The following is a 12,587-nucleotide window of genomic DNA, read 5'->3' as shown; positions in this document are numbered from 1 at the left end:
TTTAAGGTGATGGATGGGGTGTCAAACAAGTGGGCTGCTTTGTCTGGGGTGGAGTCAAACTTCTTGAGTATTGTTGGAGCCTCACTCATCCAGGCAAGTGGGGAGTATTCCATCACACTCCTGACTTGTGCCTTGTAGATGGTGGACAGGCTTTGGGGAGTCAGGTGGTGAGTTACTCACTGCAGAATTCCCAGCCTCTGACCTGCTCTTGTATTTATATGGCTAGTCCAGTTCAGTTTCTGGTTAGTGATGATTTACAAAAGTTACTTCTGCACTCCCCACACCCTGCCCCCACCCCGCCCAGCCCCCACCCCGCCCAGCCCCCACCCCGCCCAGCCCCCATCTCGCCCAGCCCCCACCCCGCCCAGCCCCCACCTGCCGTGATATCTACCACCAAGAAGGACAAGAGCAAGATTATCCTCCAAATTACACAGCATCCCAACATAGGCACATATCAAATGCTAAGTCAACATCCTGCAATTTCTGATCTTTCTGTGGGAGCACCATCACCATATGGACTGTGGCATTTCAAGGAGGAGGCCCACCACGACCTCCCTAAGGGACAATAAGGGATGGAAAATAAATGCAAGCCTTGCCAGCAGTGGCCACATACAGGGAAACAAGGAAATAAATAAAATGAATAAATGAGGTTGTGTGAAGGACACGGATTCCACCTTCAGTTTCTGCTCCATGAATGTTTTCAATAGATAAGGCAGGTCTGTATAAACCAATAGACAAACATGGCATCACAGAACTGCTGTGTCAACTGTTCTAATATCTCCTTATGTGGCTCAGTGTCATACCTTGCTTTATGATGCTCCTGAGGAGCGCTTTTTAAAGGCGCTATATAAATATAAGCTGTTGTTAGGCTGATTGGATATGGCAGCCACCATCTTGTATTTCCTAGACTTCAGATAGCAGGAAAAAAGTGTTTGACAGACCGTTAAACTATGGATCGGCAGCTTGCTTTGTTTTTACAGAATCTTTTGTTACCAACTTTTTGTTTGCTTCAACCCTGGTGTCACATTTGACCTCAAGATGAACTTCTGACTTCATATTCTTGCCATCACTAAGACCACCTATTTCCACTTCATAACATCGCCCCACTTTGCCCAGTCTCAGCTCATCTGCTGCTGAAACCCTCATTCCTGCCTCGTTTCTCCTAGACTTGACTATTCCAATGCACTCCTGGCTGATCGCTCATATTCTTCCCTCTGTAAACTTCGGGCCATCCAAAACTCCCCTGTGCATGTCTTAACTCACACCAAGTCCCGTTCCCTACTACCCCTGTGCTCGCTGATCTACACTGGCCCCCAGTCTTGACATTAAAATTCTCATCCTTGTTTTCAAATCCCTCCTTGGATTCCCCCTTCCTTTTCTCTGCAATCTCTTCCAGCCCCACAACCCTCCCAGACATCTGACCCCCTCTAGTTCTGGCCTCTTGTGTATTCTCAATTATAATAGCCCCAGAATTGGTGGCAGTGCCTTCAGTTCCCCAGGCGCTGAGCTCCGGAATTCCCTCCCTAAACCTCTCTGCCTCTCCACCTCTATCTAAAAGGAGGAAATCTCCTTAAAACCCACCCCTTTTGTTTTAAAACAAAAACAGAAATAAAAATACCTGGGAAAAACTCAGCAGGTCTGACAGCATCTGCGGAGAGGAACACAGTTAACGTTTCGAGTCCGTATGACTCTCCAACAGAACTAAGGAAAAATAGAAGAGAGGTGAAAAGAGAGGTATTTCACCTCTCTCTGCCAGACCTGCTGAGTTTTTCCCGGGTATTTTTATTTTTGTTTTTGTTTTGGATTTCCAGCATCCGCAGTTTTTTTTGCTTTTCTCTATTGTTCTAATATCTCCTTATGTGGCTCAGTGTCATACTTTGCTTTATGATTCTCCTGAGAAGCGCTCTGTTAAAGGTGCTATATAAATATAAGCTGTTGTTGTTAGGTTGATTAGATATGGCAGACACCACCTTGTAATTTCCTAGACTTCAGAAAGCAGAAGAAAAATGTTTAACAAAGCGTTAGACCATGGATCAGCAGCTTGCTTTGTTTTTACAGGATCTTTTTGTTACTAAACCACCATCACTAAGGAAATAACAAAAGGTGTGATGATTTACCAAAGAAGGATAGAATCATAAAATCATCAAATAATTACAGTACAGGGAGAAGCCATTTGTCCTGTCATGTCTGTGCTGGCTTCTCTGCAAGGGCAGCTAGTCCCATTCACCTGCCCTTTTCCTGTAGCCTTGCAATTTTGTTTCCTTCCGATAATGATCCAATTTTTTTTATTGAAAACCATGATTGAATCTGCCCCTACCACAGTTCTAACTCAACTGGAGTATTGTGTTCAATTCTGGGCTCCAAGTTTAGGAAGGGTATGAAGGCATTGGAGTGAATTCTAGATCCTAACCACTCGCTGCATAAAAAACATTTCCTTATAATGCCTTTGGCTGTTTTGCCAATCACCTTAAACCAGTGTCCCCTGGTTCTCGACCCTTCCACCATTGGAAACAGCTTCTCCCTACCTCCTCTGCCCAGATAACCCGTGGTTTTGAACACCTCTATCAAATCTCATCCACACCTCTTCCTCCCAAAGGACACCAGCCCCAGCTTCTCCAACCTCTCATCGTAATTGAAGTTCCTCATCCCTGAAACTATTCTTGTGAATCTTTTCTGCTGTCTCTCCAGTGCCATCACATCCTTCCTACAGTGTTGTGCCCAGGTTTGGACTACTCCAGTTGAGTTCCAACACCAACTGAAAACTTACTTTTTTCCTTAAAACCTACCTCTTTGACCAGGCTTTTGGTCATCTGCCCCAATATCTCCTCATGTGGTTTGGTGTCAAATTTTGGTTTATAACGCTCCTGTGAAGGACTTTGGAATGTTTTATTATGTTAAAGTGCTATATGTATACAAGATGCTGTAATTGTTGTTGACTACATTTCAAAAATACTTCGCAGGCTATAAATTCCTTTGTGGAACATCCTGAGGTCAAGAAAGGTGCTACCGAAATGCAAGTTCTTAACTTTTTCGCAGACGCTCATTTTCCAGAGCATTTTGACCGTTTGCAAAGATGGCTGGCTATTGGAGAAAAGGACTTTGAACCTGGGAAACATTGGATAAGCTAGGTGGCCAAACACAACATTGCAAACAGGAGCTACCAAAGACAACAGAACAGCCTGCAGGACTGCAAAGTTCTGGTATTCATTCTCTGGCATGACCCCTTTATATAATCCATCACTGAAGCTTTGCACGTTGCTTCCCTTTCTTTGTACCCTCCCTCCAGGGTAGTGCAGCAGCTGAAGAACCTCCAGCCTCGGAGGGGGACCTGCAGCTGGGTGTTTGATAGAATAAACATGGGAATTCTAGCTCCACTCTTACTTTTTCCTTCGGATAGAGAATCAAAGCTGATGAATGTTGTTGCTGCTGTAGAGGGCGGAGAGGAAAAAAAAAGCAAATTCTATCACAATTGCAGCGAGAGGTCGATTTCCCTCGTCGGTAATGGGGCTTAAAATTGAGGAGGTTGGGAAAGCTGATTGGTGAATGCGGCTGCACCTAAATTATAGAGGTGAAGCCGAAGGGCCAACATGGGATGAGCAGCTGTCTTCGAACGTGCGGTATGCCTCTGAATTTGCTCCGGTTCCCCTTACTAAAATCCAGTCTGTGACTCTGCACCTCCTCTCCGTGACCCCAGGAAATGTGGCGCAATCCCAAATCCAGGTCAAGGGCAGAACTTCATGTCCCGCGTGCGGGCGCGCGCCTGACCCGATCAGGGGGTTAAATTGCGCGAGATGATGTCGGGCGAGCATCCCAACGTCCCAGCGCACGCGCGCGATAGTTCGCTCGGTGGGTGCCCGCCAAAGTTGGAAGTGTGCCCGCCGACAATTAAGCGGGCAACCAAGACCATTAACAGCGCAATTGTCTCCGATTTTTCGTGGCCCGTCCAACCTCACAGTTGATGGACGGGCGAACCAGCCAAGCGGCCTTGACGTTTTTCATCAAACCTCATCCAAGGGCGGGATGAAACCTCCGTTTATGAAATGAAATAAAAATAAATATCAATACCCGTGGACAGCATTTTTTATGAGGTATGTTTTCAGGTGCTTGACTGTGATGCATGGATTTTTTCTTTAGCAGCTTTTTAAACCTTTATTTAATCATTGGAAGGTCTGCAGCTCCCTGAGGCAGCTGTCTGCTTTCAGGGAGCTCTCTCTCTCTCTCGCAGCGCTCACCCCCGTGCCCGCGGTGATGTCATCGCCCGCCCTATTCCTGCCCACCCCCCACCCACCCTGACCGAGCTGAACCTTTCAGCACGTATATCACGCTGGCTGGCGGTTAATTGGACAGCCAGTGTCGAATCGCGGTCGGGGGGGGCAGATTGAGTTGGCGGGTCCATTTCCCAGAGGCTCCTGGGTCTGCTGATCGCGCACACCCGCCAAAGGTAAAATCCGGGCCCAAGTCTTTGCATTATAAGGTGGTTGGTCATAGCGCCTGAGTTCAGTGTAATGTGCAACATGTTGGGAATATTGTTGTTGATTCAGAAAGTCAGCTCTATTCTCAAACTAGGGGAGATGGTGGTGCAGTGGTCATATCCTTGGACTAGTGACCCAAACTAATGCTCTAGAAACATGGGTTCAAATCCCACCATGGTAGCTGGTGGAATTTAAATTCAATTAATAAATCTGGAATTAATGTCAACACCCTTTTGTCTATGACATCTTTGGCAGTCTCTTCTTGGCCTCCACCTATCACTGTCCCCCTATCGAGCTCTCCTGTTCCACCCCCTTCCACCAGCTTATATTTCATCTCATTTCCATCTGTCTTAGTTCTGGTGAAGGGTCATTCGGACTCGAAATGTTAACTGTATCCCTCTCCGCAGATGCTGTCAGAGCTGCTGAGTTTTTCCAGGTATTTTTGTTTTTGTTCTAGATTTCCAGCGTCCACAGTATTTTGCTTTTATCTTAGTTTCAGTATCTGTCTGGTTCACTAAATGCCCTTTAGGAAAGGAAATCATCCTTATCTGGTCTGTGCTACATGTGACTCCAGACCCCATATTAATGCTGTTGACTCTTAAATGCCCTAGCAAGTCGTTCATTTCAAAGGTCAATTAGTGATAGGCAACAAATACCGATGTCCACCACCCCATGAAAGAATAAAACTATTGAGCACTGTCATCCAGACTGACAATCTCACTGCAGTACTGAGGGAGTGCTGTCTTTTCGATGAGACACGAAACAAAGCCTGGTCTGTCGTCTCAGATGGGTGCTAATAATTCCATGGGACTGCAACCTTCTCAAGCACAATTAGGGATGGGCAATAAGTGCTGACCTAGCCAGCAATGCACACGTCCCGTGAACGAATAAAAAAATGAACGTTTTGGAAGCAGTGCAGGGAAGATCTCCCTCGTGTTCTGGCCAATATTTATCCCTTAACCATCATTAAAAGAATGTTTTATCTGATCATCATCCCACTGTTGTTTGTGGCAGCTTGCTGTGCAAGAATACTCCTGCCACGTTTCCTACATCACAACAGTGACTACACTTCAACAATACTTCAATGACTGCCATTGCAAGTGTATCTGCATATTTAGGATTGTGAAAGACGCTATAGAAAGACAAATTCTTTCATTTTCTTTTAAATATTGCCTTAAGAATGCTCTGAGATTGGTGCACCTTGACTGTAGCTTCATAATAGGAACAGGAGGAGGCCATTCAGCCCCTCTAGCCTCTTCCAACACTCTGGTCGATCATGAGCGCCCATGCTTTAGTTAAGTATCCAGGCAGAGAGAACAAGTTGAAAATGCTGTATGGTAAATGCAAGATAGTGTAAAAGGATAATCATCACCGAAGAAGATTTGTTAACAGATAAACGTTAAATAATATTTTTTTTAAATTATTCACGCAATGTGATTAGTCACTTTAAACCTGGGGCAGAATTTTCTGGTTGGCATATGGGGGCGGGCCCCACATGTCTGCACGTAAAATAACGTGTGGTGATGTCCGGCGAGCGTCCCAACGTCACTGCGCACCATCGCGATATTTCACTAGGCGGGTACGCGATGATGTCCGACGCGCGCCCGCCCACCATTAATTAACGGGCCGGTTAAGGCCCTTGACTCCCCAATCGACGCCGATTTTTCGGCACCCGTGCGATCTTCAGGTTGGCGCACAGGTGCAACGGGCAGGGGGGGTAAGAGACTTTTTAATGAAACTCATCCACAGGCGGGATAAGAGGGTTCACGGGGGTCGCGAGTGTGCACATGCAAGTATTTATTTATGAAAGTTTTCGAAACTTGCCTGTGTGATCTGCAATACTTCAAAACGCATCCCAGCTGCTTTTTCTGGACTCTTAACCTCCAGGCCAGCACTCTGCAGTGAGTAATCTTTTCGGGGCCTGCAGGTTTCAGGAAGCCTTCCCTTAGCCTGGGAATGGGAGCTGAACTCTCCACTGGGGGCACCTCCTCTGAGGAGGAAGGGAGGGCTAGAAGAGGGAGAAGGCCAGGATTGGACAATCAGCCTCCAGGGGAGCTACCTTTGGGAGTACAGGCGCAGGCACAAGGGGCACAGGGCCAAGAGGTTGTCCCAGGCGGAAGGGGCCGCAGAAGGCGCCACTATCCTGCTGCCAGGGTTTACAGGCGGCGAAGCAGTTTTATGTCTGTTTTATATCAATATGTCTGAGGTGCAGTGCCGAAGGAGGCTCCGTCTCTCAAGGGAGACAGTCAACTATATCTGTCAGATGATTGGCCCTGAGATCTCCCCTAACTGTGTGGGTGGACACCCCATGCCAGCAGCTCTGAAGGTCACAGTTGCCCTCAGCTTCTATGCCTCTGGCTCCTTCCAGGGCTCGGTGGGTGATCTTTGCGGTGTCTCCCAATCAGCTGTCCACACTTGTATCAAGCAGGTTACAGAGGCTCTGTTCAGGTGTGCATTGACCTTCATCCACTACCATTTGCACCAGGCAAGTCAGACACAGCGAACCAGAGGCTTCGCGGCCATTGCTGGCTTCCCCTGTGTCCAGGGTGCTATAGACTGTACACATGTGGCCATCAAGGCGGCAGCAGGTGAGCCCGGTGCCTTCATCAACAGGAAGGGCTTCCACTCCATGAACGTGCAGATAGTGTGTGATCACAGGATGCTGATTCTACAAGTCTGTGCAAGGTACCCAGGCAGCTCCCACGACGCTTACATCCTCAGACACTCCCAGGTGCCGGGGCTCTTCAGTGCTCCAGCCCGGCTGGATGGATGGCTGCTGGGTGACAAGGGCTATCCCCTCAGAAGGTGGCTCATGACGTCTCTCTGCCATCCAAGAACAGAAGCTGAGCAGCGGTACAATAGGAGCCACGGCTCCACAAGGGCTGTGGTGGAGAGAGCCATCGGTCTTCTCAAGATGCGCTTCCGATGCCTGGAGCGTTCAGGGGGTGCACTCCAGCACCCCCCAGATCGTGTGTCGGTGATAGTGGTTGCATGTTGCACTCTCCACAATCTTGCGCTGGAAAGCGGGGACGCAGTGGACGATGAAGATGTCGATGCAGTGGATGCGGCTGCACACGATGAGTCCAGCAGTGAGTCCAAGGATGAGCACGCACAGGGAAATGCTGAGGGGGTAGACGCTGACCCGGGCATAGTCCAGGGAAGCAGGGACACCCGGGAGGCTTTAATCCAGTGAACCTTCAGCTAGCACACCACAGATGGACCTCCAGGACAAGCCTGAGCTGCAGGCTCCATACTCGATACCTAAGTGCAAAATCTGCCAGGTTAGGAACAGTCACTAAGGGTCATGTTAATAAAGCTGAATGTCCAACAAAGCACTCAGTACAGTTTTGGAAACCATACACATGCAGAAGAAAAGAATCACCCTCAGCCATGGTAACATATCTGAAATTTAATAATCAAACAAACCAACTTATTCCAAAAAAAAGACAATAGTGTTACCAAACAAAACAAATCTTAAAGACCTCATCTTGGGCCAACACAAAAGCACCAGTGAGAAACCCGTGGTGTGTCTAAGGTGCCTTATGTTTATGTTTCCGGGTGCTGTGTCTTGGTGCCGCCCCATCGCTCAGAGTGGCCTGTGAGCCAGCCTGCTGACTCTGCTGTCCTGTTGGCCTCGATGACCTTGGTGGTCGTCCTCTGGCCTGTGGAGCCTGTGCTGGCCCCGCCTGGGAGGGAGCTGCCAGGTCCACAGCTGGCATCTCCCAGTCATCGCAGCCTCACCGGATGATACGGTCACTGGCAGAGGGGGGCGGAGGAGCTTCCACCCTCATCCGGAGCATCCTGAGAGGAGCCCGCAGAGACGCCAGGCAGCTGCTGCGCCGACGTGAGGTCACTTCGGACCTCCCTGCTCACCTTGGATGGATGGGCACCAAGCTTGGAAAGTTGATGCCCGCAACATCTGCCACACTGGCACTGACCAGCTGACATCAGTGCCGATGTGAGGGCTTGCTGGTCAGAGCGCATCCCCAGGAAGCCCTGATGGGTATCCTGGAGGAGGCTCTCCATGAGGGTCACCACTCTCTCCATGGAGGACGCATGGGACTCGGCCATGAGGCTCATTGTTTCGGCAATCATCCGGGTAGACTCCTCCACCACGGAGGCAAAGCCAAGTATAGCCTCATGTATCTCCCCCAGATGCTCCTGCACACCCGGCCACATTTCCTGCACCCGCTGCGACTCCAGAGGGACATCATCAGGTACCGACTGAGCATGTGCCTGGTCCCCTACAGTCCTCCAACTGCTGGCACCATCGGCACTCTCTGTCTCTGCCAGCTCCTTCAGCACCACTGTGCCCCAGGACACTAGCCGATGTTTGAATTCCCACCGAGGTGTTGGTATCAGTGCTGGTGCCTGCCTGTCAGAGATGGTGTGACGCTGGTGAGACTTCAGGGCCCTCAGGTGTGAGAGGGGGTCTCTGCTGCTCCTCCTCCTGGTCCTGCTCCACTGATGCTGAAAGGAAGAACAAGGACATTGGATCAGTTAACGTGGAGACAATGTCAATGAGCATCCCTGTCCCCTGGTTCATTATGCGCTCATCCTTCCATAACCAATGGTCAAACCATGGTGCAAAATTAAATCACTTAACACTCAGCACTGCTATGGTATTGGGAAAACAATGCTGACCTCACTGTTGTGCATAAATACCCGCCCGAGGCACCCCAGCCTCACCGACACCAGTGGACCTGGGCACATGGCGCCTCTCCAGATCCAGGGTCTCCTGCTCGAAGCGGCTAAGAATGGCGATCTGCACCTGGCCGCCGCCAGTCCTCACACATTCGGCCGCATTATGAACATTCTTCTCCTGAAAATGAGAGAAGAGCAGTGATCTGTGCAAATTGCACATGGACTCTGTTCACGCACGGCCCACCCCAACCAGAGTGGGACATATCAAGGCTCTAGTGCCTCCTCACCCCACTGCTGCCGAACACTCACACAAAGATGCTGGGCCTGCTCGCCACACCCCCACCCCCGCCTTGGACACATGCTGCCTACATCACATTAGGCACCACACGGTATATCCTTCCACAGCAAGGAGGCACAAGCACGTGGAGCGCAGGGGACAGCAGATCGATCGGTGCCAACGCCACCTTGAAGCTCCCCTCCCAGCATCTCATCACCCTGACTTTGACATGTCCTGGAGTTCCAGCACTGCGCCCAGGTGCAGCTCCTCCAGGTTGTCCCCAAAACAGTCATGTGGGTCTCAGTGTAACACATGCTGCGGGGGCAGAACCCCTCTCTTCACCACCCTCTCAGGCTGACCTCAGCATGGGCAATATCTGCTGGCCCATCCAGCAAAGGAGAAATGCCGTCATTGATTCAATGCAGTCACTACACTCAGACTTGGGGTGGGGGGGGTGATGGGGGCAGCAGGGGGGAAAGCCGACCTGCTGGGTAACATGACCAATGCCAACATTGTCCTCACCCTGCCAGAGCAAAACAGGTCGCTGAAGCGCTTGCGTCACTGGATCCAGGTGCGTCGCACCACATCCCGGGAACTCACCACCTCCGCCACTTCCTCCCAGGCACGATTCGTCATGTGGGAGGGGGCTCGCGAGGGGCAGCAAAGCAGTCATCCAAAAAACGAGGGGCATACAGGCCCCCCCGCCCTACCCTCCGGCCTGGCCTGTCCCTCCTGTTAGACTGGGGCTTGGGAAGGTAGTCGGGGGATTAGGCAGGGGTGGGGGCTAGTTGGGGGGGTCCCAGTGGGGGTTGTAGGTTGTAGTGGGGGTGTGGGGGTGGGTGGGGGGGGGAGGGGGGTCAGTAATATAATTACCCAGGAGTTGGAAGCGGTTTTTTATTCTTCTAACTTTTCCTGGGTAACTATTCTGCTAAGAGAGTCGGAGTTTTGGATTGATCCAGGTGCAGGGTAATTGCCCATCAGAAGCTTAAACTTCCCTGGCAATTGCTGTGTAGTCCTTGCCTGGGGATCTCTGGTGGGGGGTTCCTCCAGCTCACCTTCTGGGGCACCTCCAGGGCACGATACCCCCCGGGGAATGGAAGATCTAGCCTATATTTTTGAAAAGAATTTCCTTGCTGTATTTTCTGAGGCAGTTTCAGTAATGCAGCTGAAAATTGGTTTAATCACCAGAAGTCTTTTTAGTAAGAGAGCCTAGTCTGCCACCCTGTAGAATCATAGATTCATAGATTGGTTAAGCACAGAAGTAGACCATTCGGCCCATTTTGTCCATGATGGCTCTGTGCAAGAACAGCTCACCTAGTCCCACCCCCTTGCTTTTTCCCCATAGTCCTGCAAATTCTTTCTCTTGTTGGGAAAACCATATCTTCGCGAATCGGATTTTTCTTTTAAAATGTGGGAAGACTTCCTGGACATTTTGATGCTGACCAGCAGTTTTTTTTTCAAAAACACTCATAAGTTCAGCTTGGAACCGTCAACAAGCAAGCATTTTCCAAGACATCGCCTGACCAGCATGGTGCTTGAGGAAGCGCTGATTATTTGTTTTGAACTGAAATCGATTTAATGATGGGGATAAACAAACTGGTAAAGGCACAGGCAAGCGATTTACTGGAAATCACGTGGCAGAGACAAGCTTTAAGTTTTGAACCTGTTGTTTTGTGAATTCAATCTTGTTGGGGAATAAGCTGAGCAGCAAGGCTACCCTAACTGACTCCCTCTCTCTTTCTGCGTTGGCTGAAATTCTGTGTGGTTATAAACCTGTAGCTAGAGAACCCTCACTCATGTGTAACTTGTCTGCATTTTGGACCTGAAAAGCTGAGACAGGAAGAATTGGTCCAGCCCTTTACTCTCCTCCATGCCGAAGCTCCATGAGTGAGAACCTCCAGACATCTACTGGGACCAATGGCCTATCTTTATTTTGAACTGAAATCAATTTAATGATGCTTTAGTGACTGGAAGCCAGTGTCCAGTGATGTACCACAGGGATCTGTGCTGGGTCCCCTATTATTTGTCATTTATATAAACGACATAGATGACTATGTGGAGGGTAGGATTAGTAAGTTTGCGAATGACACAAAGATTGGCAGGGTGGTTAACAGTGAGGTTGAGTGTCTTGGGCTACAGGAAGATATAGACAGGATGGTCAAATGGGCAGATAAGTGGCAGATGGAATTTAACCCTGAAAAGTGTGAGGTGATACACTTTGGAAAGAGTAATTTGACAAGGAAGTATTCAATGAACGGCATGGCACTAGGAAGTTCTGAGGAACAAAGGGACCTTGGTGTGTGTGTCCATTGATCTCTGAAGGTGGAGGGGCATGTTAGTGGGGTGGTGAAAAAGGCATATGGGTACTTGCCTTTATCAATAGAGGCATAGATTACAAAAGTAGGGATCACATGTTGGAGTTGTATAGGACCTTGGTGAGGCCACAGCTGGAGTACTGTGTGCAGTTCTGGTCGCCACATTATAGAAAGGATGTGATTGCACTGGAGGAGATGCAGAGGAGATTCACCATGATGTTGCCTGGGATGAAACATTTAAGTTATGACGGGAGGTTGGATAGACTTGTTTGTTTTCGTTGGAGCAGAGAAGACTGAGGGGCAACCTGATCAAGGTGTACAAGATTATGAGGGGCATGGACAGGGTGAATAGGGAGCAGCTGTTCCCCTTAGTTGAAGGGTCAGTCACAAGGAGGCATAAGTTCAAGGTGAGGGGCTGGAGGTTTAGGGGGGATGTGAGGAAAAACCTTTTTATCCAGAGAGTGGTGATGGTCTGGAATGTGCTGCCTGGGAGGGTGGTGGAGGCGGGTTGCCTCACATCCTTTAAAAAGTACCTGGATGAGCACTTGGCACGTCATAACATTCAAGGCTGTGGGCCAAGTGCTGGTAAATGGGATTAGGTAGGTAGGTCAGGTGTTTCTCACATGTCGGTGCAGACTCGATGGGCCGAAGGGCCTCTTCTGCACTGTGATTCTGTGATCTTCACATGACGGCACTCCAGGTCGACAAGGTTAAGACTCTACCAACTTTATCCTTTGTTTCTATAATGCCTATCTTCTGAAGCCCATCTCTGCAGAGAGACTCTATCTGTTTGTCCTTTGTTTGTGTAAGTGTGCGTGTGTGTGTGTGCGTGTGTGCACATGCTAGGTTATTTTTAAAAGGAATAGATAGTTATACTCC

Source organism: Cetorhinus maximus, chromosome 6 (assembly GCF_964194155.1).
Source record: "Cetorhinus maximus chromosome 6, sCetMax3.hap1.1, whole genome shotgun sequence".
Taxonomy (NCBI): domain Eukaryota; kingdom Metazoa; phylum Chordata; class Chondrichthyes; order Lamniformes; family Cetorhinidae; genus Cetorhinus; species Cetorhinus maximus.
Note: the sequence above shows the minus strand (reverse complement) of the source record.